The sequence below is a fragment of the Octopus sinensis genome, linkage group LG4 (assembly GCF_006345805.1).
Source record: "Octopus sinensis linkage group LG4, ASM634580v1, whole genome shotgun sequence".
NCBI classification, from domain to species: Eukaryota; Metazoa; Mollusca; class Cephalopoda; order Octopoda; family Octopodidae; genus Octopus; species Octopus sinensis.
This window is the reverse complement of record NC_043000.1, coordinates 85,864,167-85,877,153: the sequence shown is the minus strand read 5'-3', so window position 1 is coordinate 85,877,153 and position 12,987 is coordinate 85,864,167.

Genomic DNA, 12,987 nt, shown 5'->3' with positions numbered 1-12,987 from the left:
TGTGTGACAGATGTCATTAATTGACAAGAATACTTAGTAACAGAAGTGAGAGGTAGAAAAAATAGTGAGAAGGATTCCTTGATGATGTTTAAACTGTATTTACCAACAGATTAGAAATTATAATTGACAATGTGGGTGGGTGCAGAATTGGTTAACCATATGTCAAATATAAAATGGTATGGAAAAGTTTGATAAACAGCAGTTAACGGTAATTTGAAATTTAGTACATATAAAAATTGTAATAAATGTCAGTTTTAATCAACATTATAAAAAGCCAAGTTATGTGTTCCTTTTCATCTTCACCAGTTTCCCATTTTCTATTGCATTATGGGAATGTGAAGAGAAAGTAGTGGTTGTGCTAAAAACAGTGGAAGAGAGAAAAGATGGTGATGCTGATGACAACAACAATAACAATGGTGGTGGTAGTGGTGGGAGGTAATGATGATGACAATGATGATGATGATGATAACAATGATGATGGTGGTAGTGATGGTGGTGATACCAATCCTAAGGCTGGGTTTGGATTCAGAACCTTTAGTACCAACACTGGTTTCCAACACTCTTCAACTATGAAAATTATTTACAAAATTATGAAATATTTAAAGTCAGTTCAGTTACAGTAGCTGAGTTACAGTGCTGGGATTGGTGATTAGGTTATCTGATAGTGCTGTGTGTGTGTGTGTGTGTGTGTGTGTGTGTGTGTGTGTGCGCGTGCGTGTGTGCGTGCGTGCGTGCGTGCGTGCGTGTGTGTGTGTGTGTGTGTGTACCTCTTTGGTTTTCCTGTGTTTCACTTTGGTTCATTATAATGGAAATTTCATTCCAAAGAAGTATGTGGTATCCCTTTTCACACTATATATGTTCTGCTATTTCTAACTTCAATTTTTTTTTTCTCTGATTCTGATCTTTTACATGAAAGATAGGGTTAATGGTCCAGAAATTTTAAATTACTTTTGCAATAACTCATCTCAAAAATTCACTCACTCACCCACTCACATATACATGCGCACACAACACATACACACACACACACACACACACACACACACACCACACACACACACACACACACACATACATACACACACGCACATAATACATACATGCATATATATATATATATATATATATATACACATACTAAGTCAATATCGAACCTTATCCAACGACAGTCACCTATGCCTACCCCACTTTGCTTGCGAAGACCTGTTGGGGCAAGTGAAATCGAAATCGAAATCGGAATCGAAATTGAACCAATCCTATGACTGGCACCTGGCAGATGCCAGGACTCCTGGACTGGAGATACGTAAAAAGCACTATCCGAATCGTGGCCGATGCCAGCGCCGCCTCGACTGGCTTCCGAGTCGGTGGCACGTAAAAAGCACCATCCAAATCATGGCCGAAGCCAGTGCCGCCTCGACTGGCTTCCGTGCAGGTGGCACGTAAAATGCACCAATCCGCCCGTGGCCGATGCCAGCCTCGCCTGGCTCCAGTGCAGGTGGCACGTAAAAAGCACCCACTACACTCACGGAGTGGTTGGCGTTAGGAAGGGCATCCAGCTGTAGAAACATTGTCAGATAAGACCGGAGCCTGGGGCAGCCTTCTGGCTTCCCAGATCCCCGGTCGAACCGTCCAACCCATGCTAGCATGGAAAACAGACGTTAAACGATGATGATGATGATGATGATGATGATACAAATAAACACAGATATGTATATATATATAAATATATATATATATATATAGGAAGAAATTCCAACCACATTTTATGATTCACTACCTCACAGCTCCTTTATAGGATCCAGTGGCTAAAGACATCATCTGAAGGAACCACATCTGGTTTTGGCTCCTACTCCTCTACTGTTTTTGATATTGCAGGACCCTTCCCTTTCAGAGGTGTTGCGTGTTTTTTTTTTCTCCTTTTATCTTTGGTTTCTTTGATGCAGTGTCAATGAATGTCAGCAAGCAAATGACCATCCTGCCAAATTTCCCTTTAAATACTCGCTGGTAGGCTCTACCAGCCAGCACCAACTAACTGTCACATGACACTATCTAAACTTCAACTGACCAATGGAGGGCAGGACACATAGTTTTAACCCGCACCCACTCTAAACCTATTTTCCAACAGTGGTGTGTTAGTTTCAGTTCCAACAACCAGAGCTGACTAGCTGTCTGGTGATACAAGCCTTTGAACCATCGGGGAGGAAGGCACACAATGAACAAGATCACTCCCTTGGCCCAGTGCCAGCCAGCCTCACCTAGCAATGCTATTTCCCAGTCAGCATGTTATGACTTTTGAGCCATTTCAGGTCTTCTCGTTTCTGCTGGCTTTGTCAACTGCCTCCTGTATCCTCCTTATTACTTTTCTCAGCTCTGAGCTCAAAAATGCAAACTTTCTTTTAAATAATGTCACCATTTTTCTTTCAATGAAGCCTGTAGCCTCCACTACCAGGTGGTAATACTCAACAATCCACCCCTGTTCCCCACACTCTTCGATTAATCTCTCATACCTCTTCTCCTTCCATTGTTCTGCATTAGCAATGTTCTTTTCCCATGGCACTGTCAGCTCTAGCAAAATTCCAATTTTACATTCTGTGTTCCATAGGATTAAGTCCGGTCTTTTTGTTGTTTTTATGAGTGAAAATATTAAGTCTTCCTAACTCCGCAGCAAGCTCCCAATATCCCTTCCATATTTCGTTTGTCTTGTATAATTTTTTTGAAGGCCTGGTCTCTTATGTCCTTTTCCCTCCTGAAAGTATATCCTTCAGTGCTTTTCCACTTTTGGGTACTCCCCACTATTGTATCCCTCGATCTTCTCCTTGAGTGCTGTGCTTATCACACTGAGGACTTGATTGTGGTGCCATGTGTATCTGTCTAGTGCTAGCTTGCAGTTTGCCTGAACATGTCTCACTGTCACTTTCTCTCCGCATCTATATTCATCAGTCTTTTGTGTGTTCCACCAGACTAAATTGGCCAGTGAAGGCAAAACGTTGAAGGTATACTTGATCATGAAGGCTGTTCTTGCTTGTTCTCAAGCCCAAATTTCCTTCCATGAGATTCTGCAACTGACTACATATTCCTCTCATTTCAAGCACTGTCTCTGTTGAATACATTGCACCAAATGTACATTTTGCCTTTCTTTTTCCTCCTTTCTCACTTCATGTACTACTGCCTCTTTCATCTCTTTTACACTGCTCATGCAAAATGGCTTGAAATTGTGCGACCCTAGACTGGCTCTTGCTTCTTAGTTTTCTGATTACATTGTTTACTGCTTCTTCTGCTTTCCATTTCCTCCCTGTTTGTACCTTTGGTGGGTTTTCTCGGATGTTCTGATCTTTCGAATACCTTAGCATCATTACAGTCCTTGCCTTTCCTGCTTTATATTCTTTGGCGATTGATGTTATTGGTAGTTGCAACATAGTTTTTCCATATGGTGCAATTGTATTCAATGGTTTGGGAAGACCAAGCCATTTTCTGATAAACACAGAAATAAGGAATATCCTTAATCCAAGATATTATTAGTTACCAGTTCATTGAGGGATTAAGGATTGGTTTGTAGATCCATGATCCATGATCAAAGGATTAAGGATAGCAAAAGATAGTGTCAGTTAGCAGATCCATTGTTGAAGTATAACAAAAAATGCATGGTAAAAGAAGACAGAGCCTGCCAATTACATTATTTTATTTGATTGATGGTTTATAACACAAATCCTAATGCAGTAAATAACTACTTATGTATAACTACCTAACACTTTATCCCACAGATATGTCATTAGGATAAGGCATAAACTAACTTAACTGAAGTTATTATATCTACCTTATCATATTCCTTTATTTATTTATTTTTTAACTAAATGGATTTTACCATATAGCCTAATGCAGTAAGCAACTACCTCGTTATAGCTATTTTCATAGATAGGTTGTTAGGGTAAGCCATAAACTCACTTAATTTAGTGAATCTATACTCTTTTACTCTTTTACTTGTTTCAGTCATTTGACTGTGGCCATGCTGGAGCACCACCTTTAGTTGAGCAAATCGACCCCGGGACTTATTCTTTGTAAGCCCAGTACTTATTCTATCGGTCTCTTTTGCCGAACCGCTAAGTGACGGGGACGTAAACACACCAGCATCGGTTGTCAAACAATGCTAGGGGGACAAACACACACACACACATACATATATATACATATATACGACAGGCTTCTTTCAGTTTCCATCTACCAAATCCACTCACAAGGCATTGGTCGGCCCGGGGCTATAGCAGAAGACATAACTATACGTAACCATCATATTCATTGTCATCATTATTTAATGTTTGTTTTCCATACTGGCATGGGTTGGGCAGTTTGACAGGAGCTGGCTAGACAGAAGACTGCACCAGGCTTCACTGCCTACTTTGGTTGTAGCTGGATGCCCTTCCTAACATCAACCACCTTAGAGAGTGGGCTGAGTGCTTTTTTGTGTAGCACCAGCACCAGCGAGATCTACTTAGGCATGGTTTTTACAGCTGGATGGCCTTCCAAATACCAACCACATTACAGTGTGGACTGCCAGGGTCACCAAATAACTCACATGACAAAGATCATTTGAGAGGAGGTGGCTTTGTACCAGGTGATGAGAGGTTAGAGTGTGACAGAGGGGTAGAAACAGGTGTCTTGCTATAGAGATGATACATGGTTGCCCAGTCAGAAGGAGAGAACAAGAGAGGGAGAGAAAGAGAGACAGTAATCAAGAATGAGGGAGGGAGAGAGAGAGTGAAAGAGAGTGACAGTGTGAGAGTGTAAGAGAGAGGGTGAAAGAGAGCAAGTGAGAAACAGTGGCAATGTGCCAGGATATATCTTCAAGATATAGAGATCAGAATATAAATGGAATGCTAGAGTACTGCCAAGAGTGCATGAGTAGGGAGTAGGTAGCTCACATGAATGCAAAGAGTTGGAAGGAGAAGCAATAACTGACTCCATCTTATTTTATTTAATTTATGGAATATACTTCTCCCTTAATTCATGTTTCTGTACCTCACCTGGGTTATAATTTACTTAACACCTATTATAATTAAACACTAGTTAAACTAAATTTATGTATTTGCCTTACCAGATATCTTTACTCAGCATTTTTATTTATTTACTTTATTCCATTATTTATTACACTATCTATTATTATTATTTTATTCAAGTCATCCTTATAATTTGCTCTACTCTAACTGGATGAAAATAAATAAATAAATAAATGCACCCTTTTAAAGCCTAGCCAGGCTCATGGGCCCGGTTTCCCAGTCTCTATGGCGCATGTGTTCCCCAGCTGGACAGGATGCTAGTCCATTGCAGCGTTACTCATTTTTGCCAGCTGAGTGGACTGGAGCAACGTGAAATGAAGTGTTTTGCTCAAGAACACAATGCATCACCCGGTCCAGGAATCGAAACCACAATCTTACAATCATGGTACTGACACCCTAACCACTAAGCCATGCACCTCCACAACTTGATGAAAAGTTATATTTTATTTATTTATCGCTTCCCAGTAAACTTACACTTTTAGTAATATTGGTTTCAAATTTTGGCACAAGGCTGGAAAGATTTTGGTGTGAGAGAGTCAGTCGATTACATCAACCCCAGTGCTCAACTGGTGCTTATTTTATCAACCCTGAAAGGATGGAAGGCGAAGTCACCTTGGCAGAATTTGAACTTAGAATGTAAAGACAGATGAAATGCCACTAAGCATTTTGCATGGCATGCTAACAATTCTGCCAGCTTGCCACCTTTGTACTTTCAGCTCTCTAACATTATAACAACCCCCATACCCACCTCACCCCTCTATCCAATAAACCTAGTCCACGCTGGTGAGTCAACAATACAATTTGGTCCTTGCATTGCATCTGGCCTCCATCATTCCTTATCAATGGAGTTCCATGCTCACTCATCCCTTTGTGTATATATGTATGTTTTATGACTGTGTGTGTGTTTATACGTGTATGTATGTGTGTGTGTGTGAGAGAGAGAGAGAGAGAGACAGTATAGATATATGTACATATGGGTACATATATGTATGTAAACATGAACATGTATGCATGTGGATATGCATGCATGTGTGTGTGTGTGTGTGTGTGTGTGTGTGTGTGTGTGTGTGTTTTAATATTTCGCTTAAGCTTTGCAATACTAATAACCTGGTGTAGAACTCAATATATCTATGCTTCTGAACAGAGTATTAGTCAAGTACAGAGAGGCAATAAGAAAATGAATTTGTGTACAATAGATTATGCCAGTATTTCATGTGACTTAATCAGAAGTTGAAGATCTAAGCCAAGTCAAATCTCTATGCAACTATGTGATGTGCTAGAAATAGACTCCTTTCTCTAGATTCCAATTTCAAATTCTAAAAGAGTTATTGTTAGGCTAACCAATACAAATAGCTGCTAATACACCATAATTAAATCAGATATAGCACACAAACCTCTTAGAATGCACTTAAAAAGCTGTTATCCAAGTATTTGACAATGTAATAAAGTGACTATAGAGGATTAAATCCATAACAGTCATAAAATGGTTTCTAATTTAAGCATAAAGCCAGCTATTTTTGATGGGGAAGGTGTTAACTGATACCATCAACCCTTATACTTGATGGTAGTTTATTTTTACCACCTTAAAGGAAAAAAGGCAAAGTTGATCTTGGTGAGACTTGAACCCAAACTATAAAGAGTTAGGAAGATGTTTGCAAAGTATTTTTTTCAGTGTTCCAACAATTCTGTTAGCTCACCACCATTATAATATTTGTATAATAATCTTTACTCTCCATTTTTCAAGGATGAACAGTAATGATTATTCTATAACTATTACATTGAGGTTGATTTACTCCAACAAACCCTACACTACAAATATATGAGCCTTTAGGTACATGGTTCAGTGGTTAGATCATTGGGCTTACAATTATGGGATTGTTAGTTTGATACCTGGATCAGACTGTGTGTTGTGTTCTTGAGCAAGACACTTTATTTCACATTGCTCCAGTTCACTCAGTTGTAGAAATGAGTTGCAATGTCATTGGTGCCAAGCTGTATTGACTTTTGCCTTTCTCCTGGACAACATCAGTGGTGTGGAGAGGGGAGGCTGGTATACAAGGGCAACTGCTGGTCTTCCATAAAAAAAACCTTGCCCAGACTTGTGCCTAGGAGGGGAACCTTCTAGGTACAATCCCATGGTCATTTTTTATTGAAGGGGGTCTTTACCTTTTACCCCTAGCTTTGAGGCAATATAAGCTACCAATAACTAATCAGTAAATTCGGTTCACCATGTCAAATATGATTGTAGGTTTTTTTGTTTCTTTTTTTATCATGCATTTTGTGATCAGTGGATGTGGACAGATAAATGTATGGATTTGAAATGGTTAAACAAAAAGAAAATAAAGTTGATAAGCATCTTTTAAGAATAAAAAGAGATTTATTGAAATTTACCAATTCTTAATACATAAAAAAAAATAAAAGATGGAAAATAGCAAATTATCTGATTTAACTGTTGAACCATTTTTCAACACAGTTTGCTTCCATGATTTTTTTTTCTGCTTCTGCTTTTGGTTCTTTGTCTATAAGCAAAATTTTGTTTCATAACAGCACATGCTTTTACATTCATACACCATATATGTTCCGATATATCTGTTCTCTCTCTCTCTCTCTCTCTCTGATCAGAGTAGTTGGGTGATCTTTAACCTTGATGTTATAAATACAATTCTTTAACATGTTCAACTTTGTAGTGGGCTATCTGCATGTGATAGTATTACTCCTGAAAACTATTCTGATCTTCAGATAATGTACAGATTTCTTCTGCATTTTTTGGGTAGGGTCACAATTAATTTGGGTTTTGTTCTTGCCTTATAATTGTGAATGAATATAAGTATCAAGTAATCATTTCTACTATAGCCACAAGGCCTGAAATCCTTGAGGAGGGGGTTTAGTCTGTTACATTGACCCCAATGCTTGACTGGTACTTATTTTATCAACACCAAAAGAATGAAAAGCAGAGTTGACCTTGGCAGAATCTGAACTGAGAATGTAAAGACAGGAGAAATGCTGCAACACATTTTGTCCTGTGTGCTAATGATTCTGCCAGCTTGCTGCTTCATAACTATCAACTATTAAGTTATCTAGTAGTTTACTTCCTGTTATAAGCCAACTGGTGCAAGTAGTTTTTCTTTTATATTTTATTTATATTATATATATCATTTAGTGTGTGTGTATGTGTGTGTTTTTTTTTATCTATATCACATATTTTTATTTATTATACATACAGGAAAAATATTTTCTTAACCTTTCAAAATAAGATTCAATAACAAATGCGAGAATGTAGAGGCTATTTTTTATATCTAGATGTTCTGACACCTGTTCCTGTTCATCAGATTTGTTCACAAAGGAATGGGAGTTTGTTGTTGTTTTCTTTTCTGTAGTAAGTTGCATAAAATTACATAGAGATAGCATAATCAAGTAGAGCTTAAGCATTCCCTTGGTGCATTCAAAAATAATAATGCCATCAATATACCTAAACAAAATCATAGGGTTTTAATGCCTGATTCAGAAGAGCTGTCTTCAAAACAATTCCTTGCAAATTTCAATCATTACCATTGTTGTCAGTATCTAATTTAATTCAGAGGCTGACCTTTATATTTGAGAGTATTTCTGTAATCAGCAGACTTTGTATGATTCACAAAACACTCATCAGTGCACTATTTTAAGTTAATGTTCCCAGTATATGAGAGGTGTTCATTAAAGATTTCTACTGACTCACTTCTGGTTATGGCAGGAAATGGAACTTGTACAGGTATAATCATACATGTCTCTACATGTCACATTGTAAATTGCAGATTTCCACTAGTATTCGTGTGTCTGTTATGGCTGCTGAAGTGGACTAAGGTGTTATAATTGAGGCAGTTGAATGCAGATCATTGATCAGGTTCTTATACTTGAAAGGTCATACACCAAAAGAGACTTTCAATAAAATGAAAGAAGTTTATGGTGACAATGTGCCATCATACAACCTAGTCAAGCACAGGCATCACCAGTTCAAATGTGTCGGACATCAGTAGAAACTGCTCCTATTCCTGGATGACTACATTCTGCCATTGATGACAACACTATCCATAAAGTGGAAGCTGCTATTTTGGAGGATCGCCACATAACTATTCAGCAACTAGCCCAAGAAGTGAAGATAAGTGTAGGGTCTGTGGAAAAAATCATTCACGACCATTTGTACATACAGAAGTTGTCTGCACAATGGATTCCCCAGATGCTCACATCTTTTCAGAAGCAGGAATGAGTCAATTGCTCCCAGGCTCTTTTGGCAATTTGCCAAAAATACAAAGAGGACTTTTTTGGCAGACTTATCACACAGGATGAAACATGGATCCATCACTATGATCCTGAGACTAAAGTCCAGCTGAAGCAATGGAAGCATGATAACTCACTACCTCCAAAGAAGGCTCATGTCCAACCTTCAGCAAGCAAGGTGATGCTCACAGTCTTTTGGGACCATTACGGAATAGTGATGATGGATTTTCTGCCAAAGGGCACCATAATTACCTGGGTATATTATGCTTCTCTGCTGTAAAAATTGCAAGACGCCATCAAAGCAAAGAGGCATGGGATACTAACCAAAGGAGTCTGCCTCCTCCAAGACAACACCCCAGTTCACAATGTGCATGTTGCCCAGACAAAAGCACACTCCTGCAGCTATGAAATCCTTCCTCATCCCCCTTACTCTCCCAATCTCACACCATCTGACTTCCACCTCTTTCCAACCATGAAGTCTTTTTTGAAGGGGAAGCACTTTTCAAATGATGATGAACTTATTTCCAAGGTAAAGTCTTGGCTCCTGATGCAACCTGCCAACTTCTACAGACAAGGTCTCCACAGTAACATAAAGCAATGGTAGAAGTGTGCCACCATTGGTGGTGGCTATGTAGAGAAGAACTAACAATTATGCCAAGTTTCGTTTATCCCAGTCCTTGGGAAGTGGGTCAGGGGAAATCTTTAATGAACACCCCTCATAAAAATGTCTTTCATTTCCTTTAAAATGACTTCTCACGAGGCCTTTATGAGATCCTTCTTTTTGTCAAAATGTAGATGTATACAATTATACAGAACCCATTTGTGCACACTCAAACACGGAAAGATCTTCATTCAGATACTGTCTCAGTGAAAACCTCTAGAAAATACGTGTGAAATACATAACTCAGGAAAATGAATGATATCATTGGGCCATAGAACACATCTCTATCATTATGCTTCATCAGCTATGGACCCCAAATTCATCATTCATAGCCCATTTAAACTGCTGCTCTTATATCTAAACGACAAATGATAAATTTACTGGTTTGTGCAAAGCTTTGTCAAGATGGAATTAATTAATTTGAGACACATAAAGCAGTAATGATTAAAATAGAAATGTGGACAATTACATTTAACATTAAATTGTAGTTAAAATTAGGTCTTTGCTAAATAAATTTCCTCCCAAACCATAATTTTATTTCAAGAATGATGCTTTGTTGTATCAGATAAATTATAAAATCCATTCTGAACAAACAAATTAATATTTGATGTGGAACTGTGCCTGATACCAGGACCTCTAAAGTTCAACTGTTTTGTCTAGAGCTAAATAACAATTATATCTGTCTATTTTATCTTTATTATATATCAACAACAACTTGTACTTGCATCTATTTGATAAAACAATATCGTTGTAAATCAAATACTAAATCTATTCTTTTAAGGAAGAGAAAAATATCAAATTCAAGTTGTATCGTATATGCTATTTGAGTAAAGGGAAAGGTTACTGAACAAGGAAAATAAATTAAAAAATCTATTGGAGAACACCAAATTATTTGAGAAATATTCATAAGACTTGAAAAATATTTTCCGATGAAAGTTTTGGCTGAGTTGCAATTCATATTGATCTTTTATATCAGTGATAGGTACAAATTAAAGATTGATAGTAAATAAACAATAATTCTAGAAGGATAAAAAAAATAATCATAGTGTTTTCATATTATAATAATAATATAGACTTATATTTGTTTTGTTTGGCCTTTTCGCTATCTTTCTGGGAGAAGGGAGGGTTTAAGTATAAAACAACCAAAGTGATATTTTAGTCAAGCAAATTAGCTGGAACATTTCCTACTCTTAATGAAGGAATTAACAACTGCCAGACAACAGTAAGCAGCTTAATAACCAAGAAGTGTATAGGAATAGCAATACAGACATTAGAAACAGTTTCTTATTAAAGCTGAAAACGTCTAACTGGATTACACACACACATACATACATATATATATATATATATATATATATCTTGCTTCTATCACTCAGTAATGAAATAACTATAGTTATATATATCATCATCATTGTTTAACGTCCACTTTCCACACTAGCATGGGTTGGACGGTTTGACTGAGGACTGGCAAGCCAGAAGGCTGCACCAGGCTCCAATCGGATCTGGCAAAGTTTCTACAGCTGTATGCCATTCCTAACGCCAACAACTCTGAGAGTGTAGTAGGTGCTTTTTACATGCCACCAGCACAAGGGCCAGTCAGGAGACACTGGCAATGATCACACTCAAATGGTGCTTTTTACATGTCACCAGCACAGGACCAGTCAGGTGGCACTGGCATCAACCACGCTCAAATGGTGCTTTTTATGTGCCACAGCCATGGGTGCCAGTCAGGCAGTACTGGTATCAGCCATATCAATGACTTCACTTGACTTAACAGGTCTTAGCACACACAGTTTATTGCCCAATGAGTGAAGGGTACTCTTAAATGGGCCAGTTATGCTGCACTGGCATAGGCCAAAGTTACGGTCTCACCTGGCTTGCTGGATCTTCTCAAGCACAACATATCTCCAAAGGTCTCGCTCATTTGTCATCACCTCTGTGAGGCCCAACATTCGAAAGTCATGCTTCACCACCTCATCCCAGGTCTTCCTGGGCCTACCACTTCCACAGGTTCCCTCTACTGCTAGGTTGTGACACTTTTTCACACAGCTGTCCTCATCCATACGCAACATATGATCATACCAGCACAGTCGTCTCTCTTGCACACCACATCTGATGTTTCTTATGTCCAACTTTTCTCTCAGGGTGCTTACACTCTGTCATGCATGCACACTGACATTAGACATCCAGCTAAGCATATTAGCTTCATTTCTTGCAAGCTTATCCATGTCCTAAGCAGTTACAGCCCATGTTTCACTGCCATGTAACATGGATGTTCGCATACGTGCATCATACAGTCTACCTTTTACTCTGAGTGAGAGGCCCTTTGTCACCAGCAGAAGTAGGAGCTCTCTGAACTTTGCCCAGGCTATTCTAGCAACTACACTATATATATATATATATATAAATCAAAATCAAACCAAATCAAAATAGATGAACATCAATGGAATTTGTATCTTTGTGGTACCAGTGCCGGTGGCACATAAGAAAACCATCCGAACGTGGCCGTAGCCAGTACCGCATCGACTGGCCTCCGTGCTGTGGGCACGTAACAAACACCATCCGATCGTGGCCTTTCGCCAGCCTTGTCTGGCACCCGTGTCGGTGGCACATAAAAAAACACCATCCAAGCGTGGCCGTTCACCAGCCTCATCTGGCACCTGTGTCGGTGGCACATAAAAAACACCATCCGAGCGTGGCCGTCCGCCAGCCTCGTCTGGCACCTGTGTCGGTGGCACATAAAATCACCCACTACACTCTCGGAGTGGTTGGCGTTAGGAAGGGCATCCAGCTGTAGAAACACTGCCAGATCTGACTGGCCTGGTGCAGCCTTCGGGCTCCTCAGACCCCAGTTGAACCGTCCAACCCATGCTAGCATGGAAAGCGGACATTAAACGATGATGATGATGATGATATATATATAAATCAAAGTGTACAGTATTATATATCAATTACAACCGATATTACCAATTAGTTTCATACTAGGAGTTCAATGGAGTGTTAGATAACAGTTCAATTATG